At 35.2% G+C, this 11,907-nt stretch overlaps 1 long non-coding RNA gene across 2 annotated transcripts in view; it reads left to right on the forward strand.

The window, feature by feature from the left end:
- Nucleotides 1–10,342, forward strand: part of LOC143166760 (uncharacterized) — a 56,150-nt gene extending 45,808 nt beyond the window's left edge. The window contains exons 3-4 of one of the 2 annotated variants that reach the window (XR_012996442.1): nt 526–8,824; nt 10,037–10,342. This is a non-coding gene — a long non-coding RNA (uncharacterized LOC143166760). Of the gene's footprint in view, nt 1–525; nt 9,267–10,036 lie in introns of those variants that run through there. The other variant, XR_012996441.1, reaches the window with a different exon arrangement.
- Nucleotides 10,343–11,907: the final 1,565 nt, after the last annotated feature.

An 11,907-nucleotide genomic window follows, 5' to 3' on the forward strand; every position in this document is an offset into this window, starting at 1 on the left:
TGCAAAAAAGAATATACCCCATTCTGCAAGGGAAAACATAAGTAATGGAATTCAACATTTACACTATTTTTACTCATTTGTAAGTCAATGCTTTATGGCAGCAATGCATGGGATTAACTGTGTATTTCTTTTTCCACTAAATTGAGAAATTCTGCTTTATATTTTCTGCATATTTAAAATACAACTCTCTTCCCCACTACTGTAAACTACCATTAACATACAAAAAACTGCTTTACTTCTTTATTGGAATATATATCAAGCTGTTTGAATGTTTATGTTGCGGAGTTGGGGGGGCATGGAATAATTACTCACTAAATGGAACATTTAAAAAAAAAAACAACCAAAAATAAAAAGCACAGAAACCCCTACACCTTTTCATTTCCTTCTCTTTAGTTATATTTTTCTAATATATTGATCATACAAATCAACGGATACACGTGAAAAACTGTAAATTTCTTTTTAAGTAACATGTTATGTATTAGTAATTTCATATTTTTAACTTATAAATCATCTTGCTATTTTCAGGACATATACTGTTACTGAAGAGATGTTTTAACCAAAATATTTATGCAAGACAACTAAAAAGAAAAGTGGCAAATTGGAGCTGATACCTTTCCTTAGTCTTCCGTACTTTCCAGAATCATTGATTCTGATGATTATCCATCTTTCTTAAGTCTAAGACATTCGAAATGTTAAGCATTCTCAGCTACAATCTTTCATGAGAATTAAAAATTGCTTCATATACCTCAGCGGAACAGTAGCCATTTTGCAGAATCTCACTTTTATATGCATGCTAAAATGGAAAAAAAAAGTGAAACAATAATGAGAATCCTATGCCACATAGCTAAAACTCTTGAAATTTCATAGCAGAGAAGAAAGCGAGATGTTGCTACCTTTACTATACTTCATGGTATATGTGGGCATCAAGAGAATTTGAAGCATGAAAGCCTGTAATCACCTCTGTGATTTTGAAGAATACTATGAGGATTATAAAATATAAGACCTATTGATTTAATAGGTTTCAAACACAGGCAACAAATACAAACAAGACAATCAATACTTTCAAAAATAAATGTTGTGAAATACAGCTATCTAAGAATCACAGGGTGCAGTAGGACGACAGAATACAGACCAGCTCAACGGCTCCCCTGCAAGGGCTTCCAGAAGAGCAGGATGCAAGATCCTAAGGTAATCAGTAACTCTGTAACATTTTCAACTTTTCCTCGTCTACAAGGAAAAGGGGAAGATAGTGTTTCCAATGCTACCATGTTGCAGTGAATTAATCTCTCTACCACAGTTTCCATCTGCCTCTTTCTGCGGTTAATGTTCCTTCCGAGTCCTATTTCTGCTAATTAAAGAGGTTGCACCAGCCTAAAGTGAGCTTTGGTATAGCATGTTAACTATCATGGTTTTTATTTGCTGCATATGAAAATGGTTCAGTGATGGAATCCGTATCTTTTGGAGGATTCACAAGTAAATACTTCAAATATGTGTTACAAATCAGTCCACAGATGTTCTCTTTGCTGTAAAGAGAGCATCTTCCCTCAAGATGTTAGCTTCTGACTGCAATACCACTGCCACAAAACTCAAATGGTTAACAGTAATGTTTGTCCCAAATTCTTTCGTATTGTCACTCATACTTAATAATGAACTCATGGAGAAAATAAAGAGGAGGGTGGACACGCCCAGCAGTCTAAAGTGAAATGCAAGGCAACAGGAAATAGAAAAGGAAACAAAAAGCAAAGGAAGACTGAATATTTCATAAACTAAAAAAATTAGGGAGGGGGGAATAAATAAATCCTCAAAAGAATAGTATACAAAGACCTTCACAATCCAAACTGCAAGACCACCCATTAATTGTTGACAGGTAAATACTACTAATATATTCCCAAAAGTGCAAAGATCTAGAAAAACCAAAGGTATCATCCTGCAGATAGTGGATGAAACTGTTAAACATGAAACTACAAGTCAGATTATGCAACTGTAAAATGAACGTTCAGGTTATTCCACAACTTATTTGTAAGAGAAACTTTAAAAATTAATGCTCATATTTTAAGACATGTATAAGAAATTGAAAACAAATGCAGCAAGACTGCCACAATTTAATGTTTAAAATGAAAAGTGTAATGAAATTTGCTTCCATCTCCCTATTGACAGAGAAGACTAATCTCCAGGGTTCTGGGCCATGTGGATTTCATATCAAATGACAAACTGAATTCAAGTTAAATCCAACAAAAGCCAAGTAGGCTTCTTTTCAAATAATGTACTGTAGGAGGAAAGTGAAACAGTTGACCTCATTCAGGTAAGAAACATAGAAAGCTAGACAGTAATTAGTGCATGCCAAGAAACAAATAAAAAGCAACTAGCTTTGGACAAGCATAATCAACTTACTGCTTTTCAGAAGAAGAGCCAGCCTGGAATCTTATTCACTGAAATAAACACCAAAGTTGTATTAACTTTGCTTAGAGCAGAGTATCAAAGCCAGGTTCTGTTCCAAGCCAGAAATGTACCAACACAAAGTTATATTTTTATTGAGGTAAACAGAACATAACAGAAAAAGTTGGTATTTAGATCCAGGCTTAAAGCAAGGAAAAACTTTAGACAGAAGTTTGGCTATAGCTACTATGAGAACTGGAAAGATGTAAACTCAGCACAACTCTCCCAAGATAGAGAGAAAGAAGATACAAGAAAAAAGCAAAAGTATAATCAAGCACTTCACATACATTCATTTTAGATTATGTAGAAATTCAATTAAATTTTTGCAAAAACCTCATGACATCATCCATGACATGCTGGATGATGCTAAATATACAAGTTTAAGTAGTAAAGTAAGTAGAAGTAAATATACTTGCATTATTTTCTCTAGAGCTGTATTTCTACAAGTAAATTAATTACTTCAACAAGTTTAATGGCTGCTGCTATTGCTGGCTGTTGCATTCATACCAATTTGGTAAGATACCTGCTGCAGTGACAGGTGGTGAAGTAATGCTTTTGCTTTCAAGTATTTCCACTATCACCCCTAAATGTTACATCTTTTATGTACTGGAATCCAGGGCTCTTTCAAAGACCTGACGGGAGAAAACTAAGTAAAGCAACATACATATCTGAATGGTGCACAAATGTCTGCAAGTATTATGTATCCAACATGTTTACATGGCTGTAATACTTGAAGAAAAAGGAAATCCTGAGCAGAATTTAAACCCATACTCAGATCCACCATCCCATAACTAATGACACTTTATTGGGTTTAGAAAAAAGGTGGATCCAATAGGCATTGGAAGCTGCAAGATGCAAAGGATGCAGTAAACTTACTGGAGTTTAATTATGGCACTGGAGTAACTTATCAGAAAGTCAGCTATCCAAAACATTTTGAGTTACTAGAAAAATAGTACTTTCCAGAGACTGATGGGAACTGAAAACCTTTTTAGCACAACTGGAGAGAGTTTTTAGCAGACAAGCAAAATATTGAGGACCATGCTAGAATCCCAGAGGTACCTCTGCCAGTTCGTCATACTCATTATAAATTAGCAGTAAGAAAAATAATAGTTGACTTACAGAGGATATTTTTCTACAGCATAAGCTTTGCAAAGATTCAATATGCTCAGGAGATATATAATCAATATAAAATAATTGTTTAAATGTAGGTTATTTAATTCTAAACATTATGTTTATGTCAATAAAAATGAAAGCATAAAATAAAAAGTATCTGGAGTTAAAAGGTAGTGATTTTGGGGGGCCTTATTCACTCCTTTATGGCATTTCAGACACATATTCATTTCTGTGCAAACTGTAAGTAAAACTAAGATCGTGTACTCAGTATTTCTGACAGTTATTTGCATTAATTCTATCTGCTACCTAACAGACACTGGAGATATCACAAAGTGAGAGGTGACTTTTACTTGTTGATTCCCCTTTGCAAGTTACACATGTAACTTTATATGTGCATTTGTGTGTGCTTATGAGACGACTGGAATTTTGCTGCTCAAGACTTAATCCACTGCATAGTTTTGTCTGAACGATGAACTCTTTCTGCTCTCAGTTTAAGATGTAAGCACCCAGACTGCTTAGTCATAGTGCAGTGAGGAACCCAATATTTAAACAGAGTAATCATAAATAATTAGTCGCCAAAAATGTTAATTATTAAAGCTGATTAAGGCCTGAGGAAGTTCAACATTAAACTGATGTTCCCAGTGAATTACTACTTTTTAAAAAAAATTTTTTTTAAACATCTGGATTCTTACAAAAATCCTAAATTACAAAATCATTACACTTAGTACTTATTTAATAACTTACTACTACAAGGATTGACAGGAATTACAGAGAGCAGAATTAATGCTAAAGCCTTGAAAATAATTCATTTATACAGTCACCTTATTGTAACTCATGTAAGATGGTTCACATGTAAAGCTGATACTGTAAAGAAAAATCTCTAACTTACAGACACAAAGTTCAGAACTTTTGCAATTCAATGGTTTTGCAGAATCCCTCGGACAGATTATGTTCCTTAAACGATCATAATCAGATATAACTGTCATGTCTCATAACTCTCTTAATAGCAGGTGAAAAGGCTGAGTAACTGCAAATGCTTTATAACCATTAACTGTTGGTAACATCAAATAAGGCCAACCTTTTACACACTGTACTTTTTTCATGCTAACCACATCTACAGCTTAGGTCTGTAACTTTTTATGCTAACTCCTCAGAACAAAAACTGGGGGAAAAACTACTACAGTTTACTGCTGAGCATGTGAAATTAAGCTGCTATTTGTTAAATTTTAACATACAGAGCTGTGAACTGCAATAACCGCAAAGCCAACATTCCTTTTGTTCTGCAGCCCTGTTATGGGACAGGCACTGCCAGCTGAGTTGCAGAGCAGACAGATAGATGCAGTAAACTCTTTAACCAGTTTGCCAAGAAATTAATCTACTGGGGCTTCCCAGCTGTGGTCAAACACTTCAGAAACAGCTGTGATAGTTTTAAGATGTTACTTCTTTTACTAATTTTTTACCATCCTGAAGTCCCAGTAAGTGAAATGGACTTCCTGAACCAGTTAGGTTGAGTTGAATCACCTTCAACAACAGTGAAAGATGACTGAATTCATTATGCCACTAGGTCTACATTGAAAGGTACCTGCAGTCTAGTCACATTAAGACCTCTAAGGGGACAGAGTGTACCCAACAGCTCTGTGGAGCTGTTATGCATATACTCCATGCAGAGAGATGTTATTGGAATAATTAGGGAACAGAATTATCAAAGATTTTGCTGTTACAATCTAGCAAGCAGAGATCATACTAGGAGTTATGCCCAAAAGGGTTAAAACTTGGTTAAATATGTAGATTTGTCACAGAAATAACAAAAAGCACATGCTCCACAGGCAGGCCGCTTTCCTGCCAACATCAAATCTCAATTCCAAGCCTTTGGGTCATTCCAGTATTTCAAAGAAAAAAGTTGCCAGACCTTTGTTTTTTAATGAGGACAATACAGAACACTGGCCCCTAGCTTCATTTAAAAAAAAAAAAAAAAAGTTTACCATGTTTACACTGGAAATACAAAAGATTGCTGTTCCATGGTCTCTCCTTTTTGATAGTTAATGATTATTAATGTAAATCATTCTACAAAGAATGGGTCAAAGTTTATTTTCTAAGTTGGTTTTTGGGGGGGTTTTTTTGGTTGGTTGGGTTTTTTTAAGGATTGCTATGGTATTTAGAATTAGCCAAACTAAGACCCAGGCTATCACATCTGGATATTGGGTAAAGCAACATAACTTCTAGGAATACTTATTTAGACTATTTAGATGCTTGGACCAAGTGCCAAAACACTAATCCTGCACAATCTGAAGCTTAAAATTTCTTTCACTCTCAATTATATTCTTCATATGCAAGAAATATATTTAATGTTATGATATTACAAGCAAATATAATAAAATGTACACTGATGTAAAATTAGAACACTTAAAATTGCCTCAGTAATTTTTTCTTCTAAATGCTCTATTGTACATTAATTAGCATTCTTCACTTTTTGAAACTCAGTCTTTTGATATCTGAAAAGTTTTTAACACTGTGAATTTTAGCTGATAACTTCATATGTACATCAGTCTGGAAAAACCTCAGTAAAGCAATTTAATTTGAAAATGGTCAGTATGACAGTGAAAGCGTGGATGATGGAGCTAAGGCAATACAATGATTTAGGTGCTGACATAAAGGGTCTCCCTTGTCTCTGGCCACACATTCTCATTCCCTCCCCTTGAACCAGCATCTTCTGACAAGATCCTTGTCAGAAGGACGCTTCTGATCTTTTTCAGTAAGTTCAGGGAGTGAAGCAAGCAAAAGATTATCCTTACAGAAAAGGAAATTATCTTCTGCCAGATTAGTTCCCTGAACTGGTATAACAGAGAGGCAGGAATTTGAAGCCAGGATCAAAACAACTGTTCCCATCAGGAGTAGCTCTTAGACTGGCTCAGCCAGATATGCAAACTGCACACTAAGGGTAGCACAAAACCAAGCAGAAGTGATGTTGCTCCAATGCCTTTGCAGAAAGTTTACTGTGTGCAAGTCAAAAACAACAGATGATGCTATTATTCTCTTTGAAACTATAGCAGAAAAAAAAAGAAGGTTGTGGCTTCAGGGGTGACAAAAGCCAAAATTATGCTTCCAAGCCTCTAGCCTTCTATGTGGTTAGAAGGTATCATCTTTTTATCTATGAAGTATTATCAGGTAAGACTTGGTTGTTATTTTGAGTGATGAAAATTAGTAAATGAAGCATATAGAAATGGATTATTCTTAATGCATCAAGAAATAAGGTGTGATATACAAGGCTTGATGCTGACCAAGACCTTTATGACATGCTCAATGTGATCTTTAAAACAAAACAAAAAAAACCCCAACCAACAAACTACCAAAAGAATACTTTAGAATTATAGAACATAAGTTTGAAAGTGACTGTTGGAAATCTCTAATCCAGTCTCCTGCTCAAAGCATGACTAACGTTGAAGTTAGAGCAGGTTTTTCTGGAACATGACTAGTTAAGTTTAGATTCCACCCACCCCAGCCTTTTCCGGGGAGAAAAACACCCTTACTGTCTCCTTGCATGCTTTGTTCCAGTCCCCAGGTCACCCAGGTGGCCCTCTGCTGGTCTCTCTCCAGTTTGTCATATCTCTGTGGAGCCCAAAACCAGACACAGTACTTAGATGCAGCTTCACAAGTGCTGGTGACAAGGGGAATAATCACTTACGTTACCTTCCACAGAGCCAGTCGTTTCATCACAGAAGCCAACCAGGTTGGTCAGGTACAATTTCCATGAGCGCCTTGCCTTCTGAGACCTATGTACATTCTCATAAAACTAAGCTATGAAAATGCTGATTATTTTAAATGTTTGTAGTCCAATAAATAACATCTGTATTAATTTGAGATATACGTTTTAGGTTTTGTTATGGAAAATTTTAAGACACATTCACAACCTTCTTGTCGGTTTACCTTATGAGCAAACACTGAATTGTTTAAAACAAACCTGGAAAGATATGGAATAGGCTTTTGTTGCATCAGTTTTTCTCATGTTTCTGATTCATAATCAATGTGAGATTCTTCTGCTCAGAGAAGTACTGGCTATATCTTTTTAAGATTTATATAAAGCAGCTGCTGGCTTTGTAACTAACCCTTCTACTTAGAAGTTACGTGGTGTGTCAATTCTCACTTCATATACATACTCTGCCCATAAGAAGCAGTCAGGTGAATAAGTACTGTGTGAAATGTAGAATACCACTAGTACAGCTTGTAGGTAAAATACTCAAAACTCTTAAGAAACCACATTTGAAACAGCGTATGTCACAATGTGGGAAATCTATCCCTGTACAAAGTATGAATCCTGGTTGCGGTTATGAAATTGCTGTATCATTAAATACCTCAGAGGATGTGAAGTCAACCATATGCTGTCAGGGCTGAGTCATATGTGTCTCAGACATGGGACTGTGGAAAACGTCCCACCCTAGCAGCTCCCAGTCAAGAGGGAAAATGAAAGGACAATGGGGCGCCTGAGCCAGACAGCAATCAATTCACCCAAACTCTTCCTGCAAGCCAGGGTTTGGAGCTATGGAATTTCCCAAAACTGAAAGGAAGATCAAATGTTACAACTGGACCTTGAAAGATAAAGCATTTGGGAAATGCCATGAATCATAGAGAGACAGAAAACTTGTGCATGGAGAAGGAACAGTGAGGCATGCTTTGCTAACTGTGGGCCAGCCAAGTGAGAAGGAAACTGGCTTCAGAATTCTGACAGAGGCATGCGTGCAAGATAATCTAGAAAAGTTGTGTACAGAAATGGATGACACGGAGTGCACAGACTATGCCCAAAACAACATTCAAAAATGAGGAAGGGAATTACACACAGTATATTTAGTGTTTTCTCATCTGTATGATATTTTGTGCCAGCTAATATAAAGAATGATTGATTTTATGGAATTTTTACATCTGTGCTTGTCTACTTCAACTATTGCATGTTTCCAAGAGGTGAACTGTAAACCCTGAGCAAGTAAAATGGGAGCTAAAGGAAAAGATGCGCTTAATCTTTCAGAGAACCTAGGGACACAGCTGTCAGTACTCATCCTTGGGCAGGGGGAGCATGTGCAAATAGCCAGTAAAGTCTCACAAATAATCCTGACTGGAAACTGAACTAGAGAGAAACCTGCTTCCAACTCTGATCAAACAAAGCTTAAAGGTATATGGGCTTAGAGAGCTAGAATGGAAATAAAGCGATCCAGTCCATTTCCAGCTGATGGGACTTTATCAAGCCTGTGTTTCTTCTCACCATTGCACAAGTTGAAAATTGCAGGTCAGTTGTCCAATTTTCACTTTCAATAAAAGTTAACATAGTTATGATGATTGTAGGAAACACTCCATGCAGTCATACTTACAAATGGCTCTTCACTACCTGAGTGCTCTTCATTAAACAACTTTAACAAAATTTGAGCTGCTATTTGTTTATCTTGCTATTCTTCCTATGTTCTTAGCCAAATATCAGAGGAAGATTTCCTGCCTGAGATAAGTACTTGTTCCTAATGAAAATGCATGTTCTTCAATATATTGTAAAATTACACCTAAGCTACTAAACTGGATAATCAAGCCATTTGTAGATATACCAAAAATAAGGACAATGTTCAGAGTTGTTTTCTTAGAATTATAGATAACTAATTCTGTTCGTGACTTCTTTACTCATAAGAATCATTTGACTGCAACTTTTCAGGATAATCATTTGCATTTTTAATACTTTCAACTCCTCTTCATTATTATATATTTCTAACATGTTCTTAGGACAAAAGTACGAGGGTGCATTGTCATTGTCTTCTTATTTTCTGGGTGGAGAACCACAAGCAGAAACTTTGGAAATCACATATTAGCACAATGTTCAAGTTAAACCGTGTCCAAATGGCTTTGGCTGCCATGCACTTCAAAGCCCTGGCAAGCCATCATGCAGTATTCTTCCAAGCTTTGCTTGATTTCCATAGTGGTGAATCATGACCATAAAAGAAGCTGTGTGAATGTTGGGGGGGGGGGGGGGGGGGGGGGGAGGGTGTCTCCACACAGGAAACAATAAAACGTTAATAAAAAACAAGATCAAGAGAGAACTATAGAACTGTTCTTCAGTGAGATCTAAGTGGCCATTTTTTTCCACCTGGGACACCCAGTCAAAACATTTGTTATTAGAGACCTCACTGTGACTCACATGCTAAAATTCCAGGTACAGATTTAACTCACTCCTAACTCTCTTGACAAATCCTGACAAACAAGAGAAACCCTTTATGTCACCAAATACGATGAAGTTTGGTGTAACTCATTTCAGAGCGTTCTATGTTCTCTTAGGCTTATTACTTAGAAAAAAATCTAAAGCATGGCGAAATTCTTGTCACTTAGCTCATAGAAAATTCAACGTTTTGTAAAATTAGACACCAAAGCTAATGAAGGAAGTATTAACATATATAATGAATTTGCATTACCGCAAATTCTGATACAGAGATTATGAAATCTTTGTCTTTTCTTTTGAAAGGCATTTCAAGGACTGTCATCAGATTCATACTAAATGAGAAGATCCGCATGTCCTCAAACAAAATTACTCATCTGTCCAAACTTTTAAAAGCAAACCATTCTTTAAACTGTATGGAAAAAGAGACAACTGCTTGCAAAATCTTGTTTTGTACAATACTTCTCCAGAAATATTTCCTCTACAGTATTTCACTTTTTTGCTTACAGATATAAAACCAATTTTTATTCCAACTGTATAAAGGAATGTACTTATTTCAGTGTAGGATAGGAGATGCTCTATCAAATCCCAACATCATATCCCTTTCTTAAAAAAAAATTAATTATGTAAAGCACATATCCATTTAATTATAGTAAAATAGCCTAGTCCTGCTACTAGAGCTCAGGATAGTACAGGTTGCATTTTAATTTTTTTTCTTTATTAATATCTATTTGAGAATACATTTGAATCTGAGGCTTGAATCTCAAGGCAGAAAAATGAGGAAAAACAAAGCTGAGTGAAACATGCAGTTCTGATATCTTTTGGAACTCTGTACTCATTTAGAAAACAGCCCTTCACTTCAGGATGGTAAAGTCAAGATCTGAGATCTTTCACTGAATTACCACTTTTGTATACCAAAAGCATACAGCAATAGTAGTTGCTGTGTACTAACTTTCAAAACATCTGTCTTAAAGGATAGATAGTCAAAGTCAGGTATGAAAATATTAGGAAATCTAAGATTTTTGTGCAACACTAGATATCACCTTCTGTGTCCAGTCTATTCAGTAATCCAACAAAAGGATGATTCATCTCAGGGCTGAATTGAAGTTTGTAACAAAAAACCAAATCTTTCCTCTGGAATATTTTTATCTGTTTCTTAATATTTTAATTAGTAAGAATTTGTGAAGGACGTTAAAGCTTCCCTATTCCAGCCACAAACTCTATAATATCAAGTCTCACAATGCAATGGTAAAAATAACACCAGCAATTTAATAATATGCATTAAATCTTTTGGTATTTTGTCAGATAGTGTAACAGAATGCCTATAATTCCTTACTGTGAAATGCCTGAAACTAACCAAAATAACCTGTACGGTGTTTTTTTTTCAATTAGTTATGAAAATTATTAAAAGCAAATCATAACTAACAACTGCAAACTATTACTATGTAGGATCAAACAGCAATTAATTGCATGAAGTTTAATTTCATAAAGAGATGGCATACTGCCTAAAATGTTCACTTCACACAAATCTAAGTAGAAGTAAACACTGATTTTAACTATTAGAGACATAAATAATGTCAGCATATTGTGCTGATATTAAAAAAAGTAACCGGGCCAGTAATGACATGTGGAATGTCATGAACATCTAATGACAAATTGGTTAGCACAAAAGGCATTAAAATAAAAAAATCTAAGTAACCTCCAAAATGAAAAAAATTCTAGTTTTTACTCCAGTTATACTAATGACAAAAATGAATGCTGGGAGTCAACCTACCACAGACTCATCTTTTACGTATTTATGTTAATAACATCATAACATAACAATTTAACTTGCAGAATTTCTATCACCTATAATTTTCTTGTGAACATAACAAAGCATATTTGTGATAGATGAAAAACTTCCACTTCTCTTTCAATTACTTCAAAAAACAGCTCTATGTTACAATATAAATTATTAATAAAAATGAATTAAATTAATTGGATATAACAGATTATTTCATAAGACTGTATACTGCCATATGTCCTGCATGTCACCTTTTAGCAGTAATAGTGTGTCCTTATTAAATTTTAGACAATGCATTACAAAAAGAGAGTAAGATTAAAGTGTTGATCCGTCTTAGCAATGGAATCCTATCAAGATGTAATTATGTTAAGTAGCCTAGTAACTAAACAAAATG

The sequence above is a fragment of the Aptenodytes patagonicus genome, chromosome 13 (assembly GCF_965638725.1).
Source record: "Aptenodytes patagonicus chromosome 13, bAptPat1.pri.cur, whole genome shotgun sequence".
NCBI classification, from domain to species: Eukaryota; Metazoa; Chordata; class Aves; order Sphenisciformes; family Spheniscidae; genus Aptenodytes; species Aptenodytes patagonicus.